Source organism: Moschus berezovskii, chromosome 25, assembly GCF_049115385.1.
Source record: "Moschus berezovskii isolate FMDL1 chromosome 25, NW_MosBer_1.0, whole genome shotgun sequence".
Classification (NCBI taxonomy): Eukaryota; Metazoa; Chordata; class Mammalia; order Artiodactyla; family Moschidae; genus Moschus; species Moschus berezovskii.
In genome coordinates, this window is record NC_142484.1 from 22494566 (window position 1) to 22515917 (window position 21352).

At 44.8% G+C, this 21352-nt stretch overlaps 1 pseudogene; it reads right to left on the reverse strand.

The window, feature by feature from the left end:
• Positions 1–1513: 1513 nt before the first annotated feature.
• LOC148773880 (serum amyloid A protein-like) lies at positions 1514–10071 on the reverse strand (annotated as a pseudogene).
• Between the last annotated feature and the right edge of the window lie 11281 nt (positions 10072–21352).

Genomic DNA, 21352 nt, shown 5'->3' on the forward strand with positions numbered 1-21352 from the left:
ATCCTCAACTTCACTGGGCCCTCCGTTCATTTATTCAGTCACACGCTGAATGAATACTTATTGAGAACACACTGTGGGGATATAAAAAGCTCTTCTGTCTTCATGGAGCTGACACTCTGAGCCACTGCTAAGCCACCTGGCCTGGCCACCCTCACACGCATCCTAGCAAGAGATCACATTCATCTCGTGTCCCTAAGGCACGGCCGTCTTTCTCCCCAGTGGATGGGCTGCTCTTAGTCATGAGCGTGGCCTGCAGCCATCTCTGTGTCTTCCTGACTTCATGCACCTGGGAGGAAATTTCTGGCCCAGGACAGAAGTAATGATCTGGCCCATCGCCCTCTCCTGGTCTCTCAGATTCTATCCCAGACATTTACCTTTCCTCTTCAGGAAATTCTGGAGACTTGGCATAATCTCTGGGCCATGAGTTCTGGTGGGGGTGGGCCTCCATAACACCCCCATGTCAGTAGAGGGTTCGTGTTATAATAGAGAGAGCCCAGGCATTTGACTCAGAGAGAACTGGGTTTGAATCCAGGTTCCAGGTTTCTATAGATATACAGACTTCAGTAAGTATGTTAATCTTTGCAACCCTCTGGTTCTCTCCTCTGTGACACAGGGACAGTCACTCCTACCTAGCAGGATAGCCTTGAGAGTAAATGATCACACAACAGGTGCTCACGTCTTGTTTGTGTTCCCAGGGGCACAGTGGAGGGTTTCTGAGCTTGGATTCAGTCATCCCAGCCTAGGGGACCAAAACCACAGCAATGAATGGAAGTGACCAGGCTTTTCATCAAACCCTAGACATGTAGATCCTGACCCTGACCTTGCTGCCCTCATATCTGCCCTGGTCCTGGCATGAAACACCATTGTGCCCTGGCTCCTGGGCTTCTGTGTGCGCAGGAAAGCCTTCTCCTCTACATGCTCAACAAGGCGGAGCTGGTTTCCTCTCCCTCGCCTTCCAGACTACACATTTCCTGGAGGTACTCCTCACTTCCTTCCACTCTGTCTCCAGCTCCATCGCCAACTGCTTCACCGCTGTGCTGACCTTCGCCTACCTTGAGGGCCTGACCTTGCTCAGCACCGAGCGCTGCCTGTCCGTCCTGGGCCCCATCTGGTACCACTGCTGGTACCCAAGACACAAATCATCTCAGACAGCCCTGGACCCTGTGTCTGCTGCTGAATCTTCTGGAAGAAAACTATTGTGGCTTCCTTTTAGGGATTTTGACTGTGATTGGTGTCCAGTATTTGATTTCATCATTGCTGGATGACAGATGTTATAATTGGTGGTTCTTGCTAGCTCCAGCCTGGCCCTGCTGGCCAGGGTCCTTTGTGAGCCCTAGCAGGGGCAGCTGACCAGGCTCTGCATGGTCATTCTGCTCACAATGCTGGCCTTCCTCCTCGGCAGCCTCCCCTCAGGCATCCAAAGGCATCTGCTGTACCAGTTTCAAGAGGATTTCAACATGTCCTTACATTATTTTAGGCAGGGATGGTCCTGTTAACAGCAGTGCCAATCCCATCATTTGCTTTTTCTGTTGGCTCCTTTAAGCATCAGAGGCAGGGGCAGCTGGCCCTCAAGTTGGCTTTTCTGAGGGTTTTGGATGACACAGATGAGGCGAAGAAAAGTGGAGGAAGCCTTCCTCAGGAAACCAGGGAGGTGTCAGGAGTTTCATGTAGTGATTCTGTATTAACCAGGGTTCAGTCAGAGAAGTAGTACTTACAGAAGATTCTCTATATCATTGTGTAAATATGTACATATATTTGATCAGACACAGTTGTAGGTTCTCGTTAGACCGTTTCTGTAAGGCTGTTGCCTGTTTGTCTGACGCTAGAGCTTGAAGCCCACAGGACAAGCTGGAACTCAGGAGCGTGAGATAAAGCCCATGAGAACCAACCAGAACTTGTGTCAGTCTCTCTCAGCAACCGTGGTTTTGCTGAAGTCTGCAGAAGTTGGCTCCCTTCCTATGGAGCTAACCACACACCTGGTCCAGGAGTCAGAGAAGCTGTAGGAGTGTCAGGGGAAGGTGGAGCAGCTGTTGGCCCAGCTGCTGCCTCGTGCCAATGAGATGAACCAAGAGAGAAGCCACAACATGCATGAACGTCCTGGTCCCCCAGCACCAACCTTCCACACATAGAAACAGTAGGACTGCTGCTTCTTTTCCAACCACCACATCTTGTGCAAACTGGCTCTTGATGCCCACTTTAAGTAGAAGCATAAAGGGAAAGGAGTTGTGGGAAACATTGTTCAGCTTAACCAAACTAACACGTCAACTTCAGACCCATCACAGGCCACTCCCTGCCAACTTAGCACCAGTAATCACCTCCCTAACCCATAGCTGATTCCAAATAAAGACAATAGCAAAGTCAAGTTTCCCGCACATGATGTACTTATTCCATATACACCTGAAACATACCAATCTTTTTCCACAAAGAGGATAAAGTCTCTTTTTGCTTTTCTAATATATTATGCTTATGCTTTTTCTAGTGAGTTAAACAGTTAGAACTGGACATGGAACAACAAACTGTTTCCAAATAGGAAAAGGAGTACGTCAAGGTTGTATCTTGTCACCCTGCTTATTTAACTTATATGCAGAGTACATCATGAGGAACGCTGCGCTGGAAGAAGCACAAGCTGGAATCAAGATTGCCGGGAGAAATATCAATAACCTCAGATATGCAGATGACACCACCCTTATGGCAAAAAGTGACGAGGAACTAAGAAGCCTCTTCATGAAAGTGAAAGAGGAGAGTGAAAAGGTTGGCTTGAAGCTCAACATTCAGAAAACGAAGATCATGGCATCTGGTCCCATCACTTCATGGGGAAACAGTGGAAACAGTGTCAGACTTTATTTTTTGGGGCTCCAAAATCACTGCAGATACTGATTGCAGCCATGAAATTAAAAGATGCTTGCTCCTTGGAAGGAAAGTTATGACCAACCTAGATAGCATATTAAAAAGCAGAGACATGACTTTGCCAACCAAGATCCGTCTAGTCAAGGCTATGGTTTTTCCAGTGGTCATGGATGGATGTGAGAGTTGGACTGTGAAGAAAGCTGATCGCTGAAGAATTTGATGCTTTTGAACTGTGGTGCTGGAGAAGACTCTTGAGAGTCCCTTGGTCTGCAAGGAGATCCAACCAGTCCATTCTAAAGGAGATCAATCCTGGGTGTTCATTGGAAGGACTTATGCTAAAGCTGAAACTCCAATACTTTGGCCACCTCGTGAGTAGAGTTGACTCACTGGAAAAGATTCTGATGCTGGGAGGGGGTGGAGGCAGGAGGAGACGGGGACGACAGAGAATGAGATGGCTGGATGGCATCACCGACTCAATGGACATGAGTTTGAGTGAACTCCGGGAGTTGGTGATGGACAGGGAGGCCTGGCGTGCTGTGATCCATGGGGTCACAAAGAGTCAGACATGACTGAGTGACTAAACTGAACTGAACTGATACTCCCTTTTTGAAATCCTGTAACTTAAACACTATATAGTTATACAGTTAACTGCTGTTACTACATATTCTGTATGATGATAAAGGAATAGAAGAGAAGAAGAAAAATATTTGCGAGATATACATATATATATAAACATTCACATTACAGAAATACTCACAATAGACAATCCTTTCCAGTTGGTCACATGGCTGCTGTTGCTGTGAACATACACCTTCTCCTACCAACTATTCCATCTCACCTTTGCACCTCACCTTTGCCTACAGGGGTAACTGCAATCTGTGTTTCGGAATGGTCTGGGTCATCACAATCTTCTTACATGGGTATTGTCCCCTTCCATGACTTTTGCTCACAAAGCCTGTTGGTGATATAATGACAGGGCAGAGGATAACCTCTGCTTTGAGGTCATAGAGAGATGGTTTTGTATACCAACTTTGGCCCTATCAGTATGGTCAATTTTCTTAAGACAACAATCATCCTGATAATGATTAAATGAGACAATGCCTGTTAAACAAAGTGCAGTGTCTGAAGGATTATCTTACTCAGGGGCCTTCACCCCATCCCCAGGGGAACTGCCAATTCTAGGGTCCAGGACTGCTTCCACTTTTGAAGAAATATAGTTCAAGCAGAAGGTTGAAAGCAGCACAGGGAAAGCATAAAAATGTCTTGTCACTGCATTCAACCAAGAGGACAAATTAAATGTTTCTGACAACTCTTTCCCTAAATGTCCTACAATTTCCATCTCAAAACAACTAAAAGAATTAAAATTCAGTCTACCCTCCAAAAAGGGAGTCATCCCTAATTTTGACAAGAAATATTCTAGCTTCACCCAGGGCCTGTCATAAACACAGCAAATATTTGCTAAACAATTATTGAATAAAGGATTTAGTAAATAAATAAGTCAGTGAATTTTTAGTTCAAGCCTGTGATAAATCTCTGTTTAACAGATTTAGATCACTTGTCTTTAAGTTTATTACTTTACCGATTTCATCAGAAAAGTCAACTACAAAATGCATGCTTCATCAACAAGTTCTTCATGAAGTTTCCTTTCCTTGCCCTCTTAAAACCCCAAGTACTAGACTTCCACCTGCTCATTGCAATTTTCCACTGATTATATATAGACAACATGTCCCTTTAAGGCAAGGCCATATAAGATTTACTTTTATATTCTTAAATGCTTCACAATGTATATTTTACTGATTTAGTTATACATCCATATTTTTATTATTATAATATATGATATACTCATTTATTAGGGATGCATTTTCTATTTAATAATTGTTATGTTTAAATTATTGCTATAGATTGAATGTTTCTGTCCCCCTAGAACCCATAGGTTTAACCCTAATTCTGAATCTGATGGTATTTGAAGGTGGAGTCTTTGGGAGGTGATTAGGTCACAAGAGTGGAGCCCTAATGAGTGGGATTAGTGCCCTCATAATACAAACCCCAGAGAGCTCCCTTGCCTTCCTGCCACGTGAGAAGACAGGAAAAAGATGGCCATCTATGAACAAGGAAGTGGAGTCTCACCAGACACAATCTTCTAGCACCTTGATCTTGGACTTCACATCCTCATGAACTGTGAGGAATAAATTTCTATTGATTACGAGTTACTTGATTAATGATATTTTGTTATAGCAGATTGAATGGACTAAAAGAAAAGTATAACTTCCATACAATGAATTTCGCACATCTTAATTTACCTGTCAATGAGTTTGGCAAGTCAATACACCTATGTAACCCACATCCCCAAGAGATTTTGAAGGTTTCCATCATTTCGGAAATTACCTCTCAGTTCCTCCCAGGCCATTTCCTCTGCCTCCAGAGGCAACTACTGTTCTTTATCATTAAATATCAGGGTATTTTTTACCTGTTCATGAACTTAATATAAAGTATACACTCTTGTGTAAGTAAGTCTTCTTCTTAATATAATAATCTGAGAAACAGTCATGTTTATTCCATCCCCTTTATTGCTGAATAGAAGTCCATTGTACAGATATGTCACAGTTTGTTTATCCACTCTTCATTTGATGGGCATTTGGGTTGTTTCCAGTTTGAGGCAACATTTCTCCTGTTCCAACTGGACCTGATGTTAATCTGTCAGTAGAGGGCTCTGGAGGGACAGCAGGATGTACCGCCATCTCTTCCAGGTTCCTTTCATCCAGCTCCCGGGTGCTCTTCTCACCTACAGGATACCCACTGGCACTCCGGAGTTTTTGTGTTATCTTCAGCTGCCTGGCAATTGCTGTGACCTCGCAGCTAGATTCCCAAGGTGTTCAGCAACATTCTGTCTCCCTAACAATACATTAATACCACAGACTAGGTGGCTTCAACCAGAGAACTTCATTCCTCACACATCTGCAAGCTGGAAAGTCCGGGACCAAATTGCAACTTGGTACCTGGTGGAAGCTCTTTCTTGGTCAGTGGATGGATACCATCTCGTTGTATCTTTATAGGAGAAAGAGAAAGTTAGCTCTTTGATGTCTCTAACATTACAAGGACCCTAATCCTTCCAGCCCAGGCTTCCACACTTATGACCTCACTTAACCTTGTTTACTTCTTTCATCTGAACAGCTCCATTAGGAGTTGGGCTTCAACATAGAAATTGGGGAGGGGGGACACATTCAGTCCATAGCACTGCCCTTTCCACGGCTGGCTTCCAGGGAGCTCAGAGGCCTTCTATCCTCTGCCCCATGTTTGCTCCCTTCAGGTGAGTTTGCAGGAAACCCCGGCTGCGTGCCCATGAATTCAGCTATACACCTGAGTGGTTCCATACCAAGCTTCATAGGTACAGGGGGTGATGCCTTGCTTGTCAGCTTTGGATTGGGACACCCAGCAATCTTTATCAGCCTTCCCATGGGCTACAGGTTTCCCAAGAAGATCAAAATCTCAGCTTTCTCTATTTCTTCATCTCTTAGTAGTTAATCCTGCTGCTGCTGCTGCTGCTAAGTCACTTCAGTCGTGTCCGACTCTGTGTGACCCCATAGACGGAAGCCCACCAGGCTCCCCCGTCCCTGGGATTCTCCAGGCAAGAACACTGGAGTGGGTTGCCATTTCCTTCTCCAATGTGTGAAAGTGAAAGTGAAGTCGCTCAGTCATGTCTGACCCTTAGCGACCCCATGGACTACAGCCTACCAGGCTCCTCCATCCATGGGATTTTCTAGGCAATAGTACTGGAGTGGCTTGCCATTGCCTTCTCCGAGTAGTTAATCCTAGAAGCAGTTAATAATACCTCGTATGAAAATTTCCCTTTATACATCACTAACTGGTTTCTGGACACTCACTTACAGAAGTAGACTCCTCTGCCCTGCTCTCTGTCCACGAATATTTCTGCAAGTGAGCTAGTTAAAATAAGAGGCTATGAGGAAACATTCACAAGCGAGCAGGTTCTATGTCTTCATTTAGACTTCAAATAAGGCCAAAAAAAGTAGACTAGCAGAAAACAGTGTTGGAGGCAGTTTTGGATGGCACAGAAAGAAACTGGTTCATATATGGATTTCTAAGAGTTGCTGAGAAATGAACAGAAAATCAAGATGGCAATTGCTGGAGCAGGATTCCACCGTCCAGTCCTCCTGTGACCGTGTCCATGCGCCCCACAGAGAGCACCAAGGACAAGCAAGGTGACTAACCTGGGGACAGCGAAGGGGACAGGACACAACTGCAGGGAGTGAGAAGGCCTGGACCGGGAAGGGCCTGGAAACTGCCCCAGTGTAACCAGAGGGGCCGGGAGAGGGAGCGGGTCTGATTAGGGAAGGCTGGAGAGGGGGTCTGTCCTGAATGATGCTGAGATTGTGTCCCAAAACCAAACACACATCTGAAGGCACAAGCTCAGCCTTCACATCAGTGTCCAGCCATCACCCCTTGGAACTAACAGGCTGTCCTTACAGCCAAGAATGACACACAGTCGCAGTGTTCCATCTCTGAAGCATTTATTAGATCTGCTGCTTTCTGAGGACAGAGAACTCTCTAGGTCAGTGTCCCTGCCCTTGGGGACTCACAGTCCTGTCTCCTGAGCAGAGAGAGAGGCAGCTCAGTACTTGAGTACTTGTCAGGCAAGCCAGCAGGTCTGAAGTGGTTGGGGTCTTTGCCACTCCGGCCCCATTCGTTGGCAAATTGGTCGGCCTTCGAGTCCTCACGTACTGGTCCCTGGTCATACCCTTAAACAGAGGGTCTGTGATTCCCTGAATCGTCTCTCTGGCATTACTGGAAAGGAGGAGGGCGGGGAGGGGATCAATCCAGGACCAGGAGCCACAGCCCCACCCTCCCCATCTCTCCTCTTTCCAAGGGATCAAGGACTCTGAGAGGAGCCAAGGAAAGAGGGGCTACAACCCTGTGGTCTCCAGGCACTACCACCTCAGCCCCGCTAGTCCCCTGTATGTTGGGTGAACAGCACCCATAGGGGGAGGGTTGAGAATCTCCTGTCTCACCAGCCTTGCTCTGATCTTCAACCACTCAGACCTCACCCTGGGCACAGAGCAGGAGGGTGTTTAATCATAGGAGGACCCAAACCCTACTGGAAAGTCCTCCAGGGCTTGGCCCCTCCAGGTTGTCCTAGGCAGCTAAGCTCTGCTCACCCATCCCTGCATCCTCAGGGACCCTGGTACCTGATCACTTCAGCAGCCCAGACACCCCCTGGTCCCCTTTGGGCAGCGTTGTAGTTTCCGCAGGCGTGGAAGTATTTGTCTGCACATTTGTAGTTGGCTTCTTTCATGTCAGAGTAGGCTCTCCACATGTCCTTAGCCCCCGGAAAGCAAAGCACATGGAGTAAGGATTATCAGGGGGAGAGAAAACTGTGACACAGCTTACAGAAGAATGAACGAATGAAAAATATTCCACTGACTCGGTTTCAGCCTGTGGTCATAGCACCACGGATGCCCTAGGCTGAGAAGAGCATTCCTGATGCCCGTTGCCTGCTCCTGGCACTGGGATGAGAGTCATTGGGGTGGGGAGTGGGAGGGGCTGCAGCTGTGGGACCTGTCTGTCTGATCCCTGTGATGCTATCTCTGTACTGCATCTCAATGAGGGCTCTACCTGATATGTTTAAGGACAGGGGGAGTTATTACAGGACAGGATTCCTCAACAGCATTCTATTGAAATTTGAGACCAGGTACATTGCTGCTGTTCAGGGCTGTCCTGGATATTATAACATGTCTAGCAGCATCCTTGACCTCTCAAACTATTCCCCAGCGTGACAACCGAAAATGCACCCAAACATCACCAAACGTCCCCAGGACACAAAGTTGCCCTGGGTCCAGAACCACTGTTGTAGAGGAAGCTGCACAGGATAAGCTCCGGGGCACGTGCGTGGGTGAGGAGGTGACACGCGAGACAGATTCTGAGAAAGGGCAGACATACAGCTGCTCTGCTCTGACGCCTAAGAAATGTATTCCTGCCTCAGGAAAGGATCGACTGTGACTTGATTCCCCCGCCTGTTAGGTGAGGGAACGGAATCCTGAGAACTCTCTAGTGGACGGTGCTTGAAGAAGCGGGTCTTTTCCTCAGCCTGGCTGCACTTTCCAATAATCTGGGGAGACACTGAAAGTCCCCTGAGCCCTCGCAGCCCAAGCCAATCACCTCCCCATCTCTGGGCTGGCCTCAGGCAGCAGCAGTTTGCATGGCTCCCCAGGTGACTCCAAGCTGCAGCCCAGATTGACCAGCCCCCGGCTTTAGGAAGTGGTGCTGGGAGAAGTCTACTCGGTGAGAGCCTTGGCCTCAAGCACAGCTGGGTGCCCACCTCTGTCCTGCCACCTGCTGACGGGCACTCAGTCCCTGGGCGACGGACTCGGCTGCTCTAAGCTCGGTTTTCTCCGCTTCAGGTGGAGGAAGATGCACCCTCACGGAGGTTTGCTGCAGGTGAGGAGGTGACCAGCTGTCCCGGCTTGACCAGAACTGCCCCTGTCTTCCTGGAACTACCCCAGTTAGTGCTGCTAGTGTCCTGGAAAACTCCCCAGCCCCGGGCAGAGAAGCAAAGTGGGTCACTTTGATTTGTGTGAAAGGGCTGAGTTCCTGGTGGAGGCTTTCACATGATATTAGGTTCCCATACACACACCCCTTTATTTCTTGTAAGTTTAACAGCTAGGAAAGGGTAGGAAACAGACTAAAGCAGGGACGGTGTCACTGAGTATAGGAAGCACAAACAAGGTGCTCTGAATTCTCTGAATTATCCAACTGGGAAATGGAAGGAAGGAAGAGAGGAAAGGAGGGAGGGAGGAGTAGGGATGGACAGACAGGAGAGGAGAGCAGGGATCGCTTTCACCCTGCTTCATGCAGTTGGTCTGAGGGAAATTTCGTTCCGTTTCAGACTTGTTTTGTGTCTTCCACTCAAACTCTATTTCAGCTGGAATGATGCTCGTTCTTTCTCTAGTCCCTGATGGACATAAATCCTGTGCTTTTCAAACTGTCTGAGAAAAGCTCCCCCAACACCTGTCATATTCTACCACACAGGGGAACACCTCCTAGGACTGCAGCTCCAACCCTCAGGGGTGTTTAGGGTGAAGCCTAGAGGCCCAAGGATGCCATTGCCCCTCCATCGGCCTTACCTTCATAAGCCTCACCAAGGAAGGAAAGGAACAGGCTGTGGCCTCCCAGCACCAAGGAACAGAGAATGAGGCCTGTGAAGAGCTTCATTGTGCTGAAAGGAAAGGAGAGGGTCAGGGAGACACGGACAAGACTCTCACCCCTCTCTGCTTTGGCGTTTGTATGTCAAGGAGAGCATGGCTGTTCATTTCCGCTAGACTCTCAGTGGTCCTGCTAGGAAACACTGCAGTAGAACATTGAGGGCAGCCTCAAGCCCTCAATTCTGAACCCACCAACCCTGAACCCAGACTGTCTAAGAGGTCACCCAGATGGCTTTGATGGAAGAAGAGGACAGTTGGGTCCAAGCTGTGTCTTACTAAAGCAGCCTGTCATTAATCAAAAAGCATTTCCCATGCACCACTCTGCCAGCACTGACCACATATAGGAGGAAGAGAAATCAGAAAAATTATGTTTTAAAGTAAGAGTTTTCAAAGAAATGGCTCCTTGAAGTGGTTCCTCACCTGATCCCCGGTGGAGGAGAGCTGCTGGTCCCTGCCTGCTGCGGAGAGGTGGCTGTATTTATACTGAGCCATCTTTGGGAGAGTCATGGGGTGAGGAGAACAGCTGGTCTGGTGCCCAGGGAGAGTCCCTGCAGGTCATTTCTCCTACACCTCTGCAAAGGGTGACTTACCGGACACCGATGGCTGTCCTCCTCCACAGGTCATTTCCCTGGTTGTACAAGCCTGAAGAAATAGGCAGTTCTGATCTGCCTGGTATCTGCTGTCAGGGGTAGAAGGGCTGAGGGAGGGTCATCTGGAGATGAAGGGTATGGAGGTCCAGGATGGAGGTCCCCTGGCGGTTGGAAGGTGTGTGATTAGAGGATGCTCTTCCAGCCTGCTGCTGCTGCTGCTAAGTCACTTCAGTCGTGTCCGACTCTGTGCGATCCCATAGATGGCAGTCCACCAGGCTCCCCTGTCCCTGGGATTCCCCAGGCAAGAACACTGGAGTGGGTTGCCAATCCCTTCTCCAAGGCATGAAAGTCAAAAGTGAAAGTGAAGTCTCTCAGTCGTGTCCGACTCTTTGAGACCCCATGGACTACTGTAACCTTCCAGGCTCCTCTGTCCATGGGATTCTCCAGACAAGAATGCTGGAGTGGGTTGCCATTTCCTTCTTCAGGGGAATCTTCCCAACCCAGGGATCGAACCCGGGTTGCCCGCATTACAGGCAGACGCTTTACCATCTGAGCCACAAGGGATTCTTTTGAACCGGTCAGCAAATACTACTTTTTTTGATTCTCAACTCTCTGCCTGTTTAGTTAAATGTTATCTCGTCATTGTTTGCTAATATAAGTGAAAAACAGAGTCTTAAACTTGGTTTGACTTAAAAAATCTAACATCTGGAAGAAGAGAGACATGCCACGATTTTCTTTTGACTTCACAAAGATTTCTTATATGTATTTATACCACTTAGGACCAAAGATTGTCAATGGCATCCATAATAACGTTATCAGGGCAACAAATCATCAGTTAAGACAACACAGCTGACTTCTTTTTTGGAGACTAAAAAGTAGAGGAAATGCAAGCAATTTAAAAGTCCAGTTGCCTTATGTGACTATTTTTAAAAACCTCTTCCAAGGACCAATTTAAATTTAAATTAACAGAAACCATGTCCGTCTCATCACGTTTATACCTACAGTGCTTATCACGCTCTTTGGTGTAACAGGCACTCTTTGATGACTTTATTCATTCCACAGGTACTTTCTGAGCTGTTCCTATACGTGCTGGATGTCTCTAGTCCCATAATGTTTATACTGTAGTAATCAGTAAATACGTATATAACACAAATAGTGATATCTCTCATTATTTAAATTTAATCCAGCCCTGACACTGTGTTGGAGGGTAGTTTTTGGAGGCTCAGGGGTAGTAAAATTTTGAATATCAATTATTTTACAAGAGAAAACATATTAATCTTTTAAATAAATAAAAGTTAACTAAAATTAGCTAATTTTTACAGATAATATCAGAAATATTTGAAAATCTGTTTAACAATCTATCAAGGAGGGGGAACTTATGTAAACCCGGGGCGAATTCATGTCAATGTATGGCAAAACCAACCAATATAATATTGTAAAATAATTTGCCTCCAATAAAAAATAAATTAAAAAAAAAAACAATCTATCAAGGATACCAATACAATATAAAAGAAAACATCACTTGCCTAATTATTTAAAAATTAAAGAGCCCATTAGTGGGTGTCTTGTGATAAATCTACACCAATACTTTAGAAACTTGGACATGAATTCTGTTTTCTCTCTGTATTGCAACAAATATGCCTATAAATTGCAAAAATTAAAAGATTTGTTAAAGATAATATAAATAATTTTGCAAAATAAAGTATACAGGAAAGTTGGTGACAGAATAAGTGAAAAAAATACACATCTGAGATTCATCTCTGTCCAAATTCAAGGAGCTGGGTGACAGCCGTTTCTACCTGCACTGGAAATTCTGCATACGGGTGGTTGTAAACAATGGTCTGAAGTTATAGATGAGGCAATTATTGAAACACACACAGGCATGTCAAATGGATGTCTGTTTATATTCCCTTCACTTTCTATCACCCTCATAATGTGAAACTATGTTAGCAGTAAAATTTTTGAATGGATATTAATGTTTAATGTGACTTGATCACTCACTGGAAACGGGTGTCACTGTTTTCTTCAGTATCCAAACCTAGGTTTGGCCTTAGATAGTGAAATGAACACAGACCACACACATTGTATGCAGAAGAGACAGCCAAGTATCTGGGAATAAATGCAGGTAGATCAGTGTGATCAACGGTGGAAGCTTGTGGAAGTTTATTTCCAATCACTTCCATTTTTCAGTGAAATAGGGAGCAAAGTCATCAACTAAGAGGAAAATGGAGGAGGAGGTACTGAAAGTTTCAGGATAGAAGTAAAAAATTATCGTCTAGGAGATGGCACAGGGAATGAGCTAGGAAGTGTAGTGGATTGCAAGGCAGCTCGAGGTTAATGACCATGAATTGAAAGTGAGACTTGTCACAGTGGTTGTGTGTTTTTCTTTGACCACTTCAGTTGCCAAAGTACAGACCTGATATAAGTGGGGAATTGGATATTACCACTCATTAAATACTTGCTGAGTTACTGAATGAATTAATGCATGTAAATGTCAAAGGAGGAATCACTTGAAGATGAGGGAGTGGGCCTTGCTGGTGGTCCGGGGGTTAAGACTCCGTGTTTCCACTTCAGGGGAGCATGGGTTCAATCTCTGGTTGGGGAATTAAGGTCCCACATGCATGATCAAAAAATAAAATTAAGATTCACTTCAGTTCAGTCACTCAGTCGTGTCTGACTTTTTGCGACCCCATGAATCACAGCATGCCAGCCCTCCCTGTCCATCACCAACTCCCGAGTTCACTCAGACCCACCTCCATCAAGTCGGTGATGCCATCCAGCCATCTCATTCTCTGTCATCCCCGTCTCCTCCCACCCCCAATCCCTCCCAGCATCAGAGTCTTTTCCAGTGAGTCAACTCGTCGCATGAGGTGGCCAAAGTATTGGAGTTTCAGCTTTAGCATCAGTCCTTCCAATGAACACCCAGGATTGATCTCCTTTAGAATGGACTGGCTGGATCTCCTCGCAGTCCAAGGGACTCTCAAGAGTCTTCTCCAGCACCACACTTCAAAAGCATCAATTCTTCGGCGATCAGCTTTCCTCACAGTCCAACTCTCACATCCATACCTGACCACTGGAAAAACCATAGCCTTGACTAGACGGACCTCAGTTGGCAAAGTAATGTCTCTGCTTTTTAATATACTATCTAGGTTGGTCATAACTTTCCATCCAAGGAGTAAGCGTCTTTTAATTTCCTGGCTGCAGTCAGCATCTGCAGTGATTTTGGATCCCAGAAAAATAAAGTCTGACACTGTTTCCACTGTTTCCCCATCTATTTCCCATGAAGTGATGGGACCAGATGCCATGATCTTCGTTTTCTGAATGTTGAGCTTCAAGCTGACCTTTTCACTCTCCTCTTTCACTTTCATCAAGAGGCCTTTGAGTTCCTCTTCACTTTCTGCCATAAGGGTGGGAATAACAGACCCCCTGACCTGCCTCTTGAGAAACCTGTATGCAGGTCAGGAAGCAACAGTTAGAACTGGACATGGAACAACAGACTGGTTCCAAATAGGAAAAGGAGTACTTCAAGGTTGTATCTTGTCACCCTGTTTATTTAACTTATATGCAGAGTACATCATGAGGAACACTGGGCTGGAAGAAGCACAAGCTGGAATCAAGATTGCCAGGAGAAATATCAATAACCTCAGATATGCAGATGACACATGGTATAGGATCAGTCATTTAGAGATGAATATGGACATTGTTTATATGTAGTGAAATCCCAGCCTCCTTGAATGGCTGAACTTACTTTCAAAATATATATCCAGAAAGCGAACACTTCTCCAGCTTCATCCTAGTATTCTGCACCATCATCTGGATTCTTGTGATGAAACCCTAACTGGCTTCCATATTTCCACCCTTGTTCCTCAGTATAGCAACCAGACTTAAAATACAAGACAAATCATGTCTCTCTCTGCTCAAGAGGATCTCGGTTTTACCCAGAGCTGAAGCCAAAGCCCTGCAATGGCTTTCTGCTCTGTCTCACTCACATCTCATGACTTAGGTCTCTCCTCTCACTTGCTTCTCTCCATCCACCACATTGGTCTCCCTAATCTTTAAGCCCTCCAGGCACATTTCACCCTAAGGGCTTGGTTCTTTTCATCTGAATATTCTTTCCCCCAGAAATTTGCATATTGGGATTTTAGCAAGAGCAAGAGCTTAGATTTCAGGATGTGGGAAGGTTTAGTACAATCAATGTCATTAAGAGTGTTGGCAGCAATAAAAATAATTTGAGTCAGTTCTAATGAGGTGGATGAACCTAGAGCCAATTATACAGAGTGAAGTAAGTCAGAAAGAGAAAAACAAATATCATATATTGACGCATATATATGAAATCTAGAAGGATGGTACTGATGAATCTGTTCACAGAGCAGCAATGGAGGCTCATACACAGAGAACAGACTTATGGACAAGAGTCGGGAAGAAGGAGAGGGCAAAATAAATGGAGAGAGTAGCATAGAAGCAAATACATCAACATATGTAAATAGATAGCCAATGGGAGTTTGCCGTATGACTCAGGGAACTCAAACTGGGGTTCTGTAATAACCTAGAGGGGTGGGGATGGGCAGGAGGTGGGAGGAAGACTCAAGAGGGAGGGGACATAGGTACACTTATGGTGAATTCATGTCGATGAATGACAGAAATCGAAGCAATATTGCAAACCAATCATCAATCAATTAAAAATAAATAAATATTTTTTAAAGAGCATTGGCAGCAAATATGTAGAAATGGGCATTGTGAGTGACATGAGATCTATCAGCAAATATAACGGAGACATACTTTGTCCCCAAACATTGCTAATCGGATTGTCTATTTCAGAAGCATCCTGTGAGCATTTTAAGTATGCAGATTCCCGGGCCAGAATCTTGAAGGTTCTGATTTAGCAAGTTTGGGGTGGACTTCAGGAGTGCCTGTGTTAAATCTCCCTGTTTTGGAAATTACTGGTGTAGATAACATTGGTAAGGCTGGAGAGAGAGCAGGAAAGACTAGGACTTAGGAGAAAACACTCCAAAAAACATGGGTGTGAAATCTGTGGAAATGACAGTGAAGGAAAAAAAAGGATGGAGCCCCTTCTTTCCCATTCTATTGTTCAGGATTGCAGGAGGTGTGCCCCATGGGAGAAGGTGACAATAAAGCAGAATTGACATGGGAAAGGCAAGTTTCAGGATTTTGTAATGGGGAAAGGAAACAGGCAAAAATAAAGGGGAATACTCTCCACAGAGCCTTCTCGCCCAGGGCTCAGAGGAAGGGTAGGAAGAGTGTAAAGAGGTCTGAGGCTCTTTGCTCAAGCAGCGAATAGTTTTTGTGATGTGAAAACAGGGACAGGAGAACAGAGATAAAGGAAACAGCAGTTTAGACAATTGTTTAGTGACAGCAGATCAGGATCATTTATTGCTTTGGGCTGATGTAGGTGTCGTGCCATGGAAGGCAGATACCTGTGAGCCTGTAGGAAACCACTCCCCCACCAAAGTCCAAAAGGACTGTAAAATGAAACAATGGGGATGCCTTTCTGATCTCCCCCTCCTCCTATTAACAAAAGTTCTAGAGCAGGGGTCCCCATCCTCTGGGATCTAATGCCTGATCATCTGAGGTAGAGCTGATGTAATAAAAATAGAAATAAAGTGCACAATAAATGTAATATGCTTGAATTATCCTGAAATCACCACTACCCTGCCCTGGTTCACAGAAAAATTGTCTTCCATGAAACTGGTCCCTGGTGCCAAAAAGATGGGGGACCATTGTTCTAGAGAGAATGGAGCAACGGAGGAGGAAGATAGAAAAGAGAGATCAGTGAGGGTAGGTAAGGTATACTCCCAACACATGTTTACTATGAAACATTTATAAGTAAGAAGCTGGTCTTTCAAACTGACACACAGTATTCAAGCTTGGTGTCCACAGGTCTAATCGGCCAGGTGTTTCTACCTTTTGAGATCTCTGATTACTAGGAAGGGGATCCCAATGTTCTCCTTAGGACAGGGGTGCTTTGTTTATCTATGAATTCATCTTTTATAGAGTCACAGTCAATTCATTCTTTCTCATATGTATACCAGATCTCCTGGGAACATCTCTCCTTTACTCATTAAGAAACAATCCACTTCCATACAAATAAATTTATGTACAAAACAGAAATAAAGTTGCAGATGTAGAAAACAAACTTATGGTTACCACAGGGTAGAGGTGCATGCGTGCTTAGTCGTTCAATTGTGTCCAGCTCTGCGACCCCACAGACTGGAGCCCACCAGGTTCCTCCCTCCGTGGGATTCTCCAGACAAGAATACTGGAGTAGGTTGCCATGTGCTCCCCCAGGGGATCTTTCCAACCCAGGGATTGAAGCCAGGTCTGCCACATGGCAGGTGGGTTCTTTACTATCTAAGCCACCAGGGTAGCCCAAGAATACCGGAGTGGATAGTCTATCCCTTCTCCAGAGGGTCTTCCTGACCTTGGAATCAAAATAGGGTCTCCTGCCCTGCAGGCAGATTCTTTACCAGCTGAGCTACTAGGGAAGCCCAGGGATAGAGGTCAGGAGGGATAAATTGGGAGATTGGGACTGACATATAAAGACTACTGTCTATAAAATAGATAACTAATAAGGACCTATTAATAGCATAAGCTTGCCAGGTGGTGCTCGTGGTAAAGAACCCTCCTGCCAATGCAGGAGACATAAGAGACGTGGGCTCGATCCTTGGGTCGGGGAGATCCTCTGGAGTAGAGCACAGCAACCCACTCCGGTATTCTTGCCTGGAGAATCCCATGGACAGAGGAGCATAGTGGGCTACAGTCCATGGGGTCATAAAGCATCAGACATGACTAAAGGTACTTCACCCGCCCACACACACATATAGCACAGGGAACTCATCTCAGTACTCTGTAATGACCTATATGGGGAAAGAATCTTTTAAAGAGTAGATACATGTATAACTGATTCACTTTACTGTACACCTGAAATTAATGCAACATTGTAAATCAACTATCCTCCAATAAATTTTTAAAAAAAGAAACAGTCCACTTCCAAACTTCTTTCTATGGAGACACTTTAGAGACTATAAATGGCTCACTCAAGTACCAAAACCAAGGATGCACACAACGCCTCGGTCAATGCTCTTTCTACTCCAGCCCCTTGCCTCCATACCTGAACAATGCTGTCTTCTGAGAATTGATGTACCTCTTAAAAATATGAAAGATAGGTTACAGTAATTCCAGGCTGGATGATTTGGTTTGGGAGAACACCACTGGACACAGCAACCTCAGCTTCAGACAGTAGAAACCAGAACTTTGCCCCTTCCATTTCCCATGCTTATCTCTGATAGAAAGTCTCATTACAAAACACCAGTATACCTTCCCAGTAGAGATTGTGACACCAAGTTCCCATCACAGACTCTAAAACCCAGCCACCTGGGCTTGGAAGTAGCATTAAGAGCCAAGAACAGACTCTTGGACTCTGTGGGAGAGGGCGAGGGTGGGATGATTTGGGGAAATGACATTGAAACATGTATATTATCATATGTGAAACGAATCGCCAGTCCAAGTTCGATGCATGATACAGATTGCTCGGGGCTGGTGCACTGGGATGACCCAGAGGGATGGGATGGGGAGGGAGGTGGGAGGGGGGTTCAAGATGGAGAACACATGTACACCCAGGGTGGATTCATGTCAATGTATGGCAAAACCAATACAATATTGTAAAGTAATTAGCATCCAATTAAAAATAAATAAATTTTTAAAAAAAGAGCCAAGCCCTGGATTTGGGCACACCTAGAATGACTTCTGCTCTGTCAGATACTCATACTGTGGAAGAGCATTTACTGACCTGGAGAAGTATAATTAACATCTAAGGGGGGAAAAGTGAAATAGAATATGATCCCATGTTTGTTAAAAGACATTCTCTCAGTGTGAAACAGAACCTAGGAATTTTCACATCAAACAATATCTGTTTCTTCAGTTCAGTTCAGTTCAGTTCATTCGCTCAGTCGTGTCCGACTCTCCGCGACCCCATGAATCACAGCACGCCAGGCCTCCCTGTCCATCACCAACTCCCGGAGTACACTCAAACCCACGTCCACAGAGTCGGTGATGCCATCCAGCCATCTCATTCTCGGTCGTCCCCTTCTCCTCCCGCCCCCAACCTTTCCCAGCATCAGAGTCTTTTCCAGTGAGTCAACTCGTCTCATGAGGTGGCCAAAGTATTGCAGTTTCAGCTTTAGCATCAGTCCCTCCAATGAACATCCAGGATTGATCTCCGGTAAATGTTCATCTTATTCTAGGTTTTTAGAATTTCTACAACGAAATGTTCATTCTTTTTTTCATTCATCCAACCTTCAATGCAACAGCCACTACCCTAGATGTTGGGCACATGTTGCAGTGAGAGGGGATAAGAAATAACCAGATCCAGGCTATGCCTTCATGAAAATGAGACTTGTAATTGGGGGAAATGATTATACATGCATAGAGAGAAAGCCCTTGTTTATTTGATGATAAAATCAGTTAGATTCCAATTAATAAAAGGGAAAGACTATGCACAAAAAGTATAGTGAAAGAAAAGAGAAGGCAAGGTGTCACTAATCCCCATAAGATTATCTCCTCCCAAGGAACAACTGTCCTCAGATGCTACCTTCATGACTCGTTCCCATCCTGTCCACCTTAAAATTCATAAAATGAGAAAGAGCTCAGCTGTCAGAGGTTTCCTGCTCCTTTATTTCCTCCAGCCAGCGGGCTGTCCATTACTGAAGCAGGGAAGATGGGGGAAATTATTTTCTTCCATTACACATGTAAAAAGATCACCGATTTAATTAAGGATATGGACTCCTAATTCTGTTTGGTGTGCGTCCCTTCTTGCCAAGCCCACAAACTCTCATGAAGAGAGAACACATTCCTACTAGCATAGAATCTGCCTTTTCCAGGCACCAGGAACTTCCCATTTGAACCTGTCTGTACCTAATTCTGAGACTCTTCCCCCAAAGGCTGCTGCTGGCTGAGGCTATTGCTCTTCTGAAGCCTCCTGGACTCTAACTGATGGAATGGGTCAAGATAAAGGAGCATGCTGGGATTATGTCACCAGCCCAGCGTCAGCAACAGGCCATGCTAAGAGTCAGCAACTGAAGCTGTCTCTCAACATACAACGTACAAAAGTGTCTCTGATTGTGTTTTAAGATACTTTATTTTCTTTCTTTTCAAACACTTGCAAAAGGGAGTACTGAGTTTCCAACAATTCAAAACCCCAAATCTCTTATGGAATTTGCAGTATTGGTGAAACGAACTCATTTGGGGAGGGGAAATTTTGTTGCTGTTGTTTTTATTGAAGTAGAGTTGATTTACAATATTGCATTAATTTCTGATATATAGCAACATGATTCAGTTATATACATATATATATATATATTTGTGTGCATACATATACATTCTTTTTTGTATTCTTTTCCATTATGGTTTATTGAATATGGTTCCCTGTGCTATACAGGAGGACCTTGTTGTTTATTTTATATATAATAGTAGTTATTGTTGTTTATTCACCAAATTATGTCCAACTCTGCTACCTCGTGGACTATACACCTCCAGGCTCCTCCGTCCATGGGACTCCCCAAGCAATTATTCTGGAGTGGGTTGCCGTTTCCTTCTCCAGGGGATCTTCCTGACCCAGGGATCAAACCCACGTCTCCTGAATTGGCAGGCAAATTCCTTACCACTGAACCAACAGGGAAACCCCAAATATAGTAGTGTGTATCTGCTAATCCCAAACTCTTAATTTATCCCTCCCCCCCACCCGCCTTTCTCCTTTGGTAACCAGGTTTCTTTTCTATATCTGTGAGTCTATTTATATTTTGTAAATAAATTCATTTGTGTCATGTTTTAGATTTCACACATAAGTAATGAGAAGGGAAATTTTTTAAGTCCCGATAATTCATCTTATTTTTAGTTTCAATTTCAAGTGTTTAACACTAGGTATATCTTATGAATCATATTAAACCTTCTGTACTTGTTAGTCTCTTCAAATATCTAGACTATTAAGCATGTTTTTCAATTTTATAAAATAGAAAAAGTTTGAATTCTAGATGAACAATAAAATGTTATTTCAAAAAGAGACTCCTTTCCCTTCTCTATTCATTGGCAGGAAAATCTAACGTGACATATACTGCTTATGATTGAACAAAATCGAAGTTTTACATTTACAGAAAGGATCTGCTACAATCTGATTAGAGTGCTTGTTTAGCTCCCTGTGTCTTAAACATCCTGGAACTCCCTGGTTTCCCTTAATCTTTCTTCTGAGAAACATGATTTACAACACAGTGGTTCAGTAAACAAAAAAGTACATCTGGTTCCAAGTGATTGGCCTTCCAGCTTACTTTGAACCTAGTCGATTCTCAGCCTAAACAGAGACTCACATCTCTCTTGCGCAAAGTGTCTTTCCAGACCCCCAGTAGCGCATGCTCGGTAGACTTGCTAGATGGGCACAGTGCCCAAAGTAGAGCCCCCACTTTTCCGAAGTCCCCAGCCTGATTCAGGAGCTCCAGACTCCTACGCCAAGAACCAGTCCCTATGCCAAGAGTCAGCTGAAAGTGTTCAAACTAGCCAACAGCTACTCCCAGGGATGGCGAACTTGCAGCAAGGAGACTCCAGGTCAGAAGAGAAGCTGGGACAGGTGTCACTCAAAGAAAGACAAGCGATAACGATGACGTGAGTTTCTGCTTGGCATACCTGCCCTTCTTG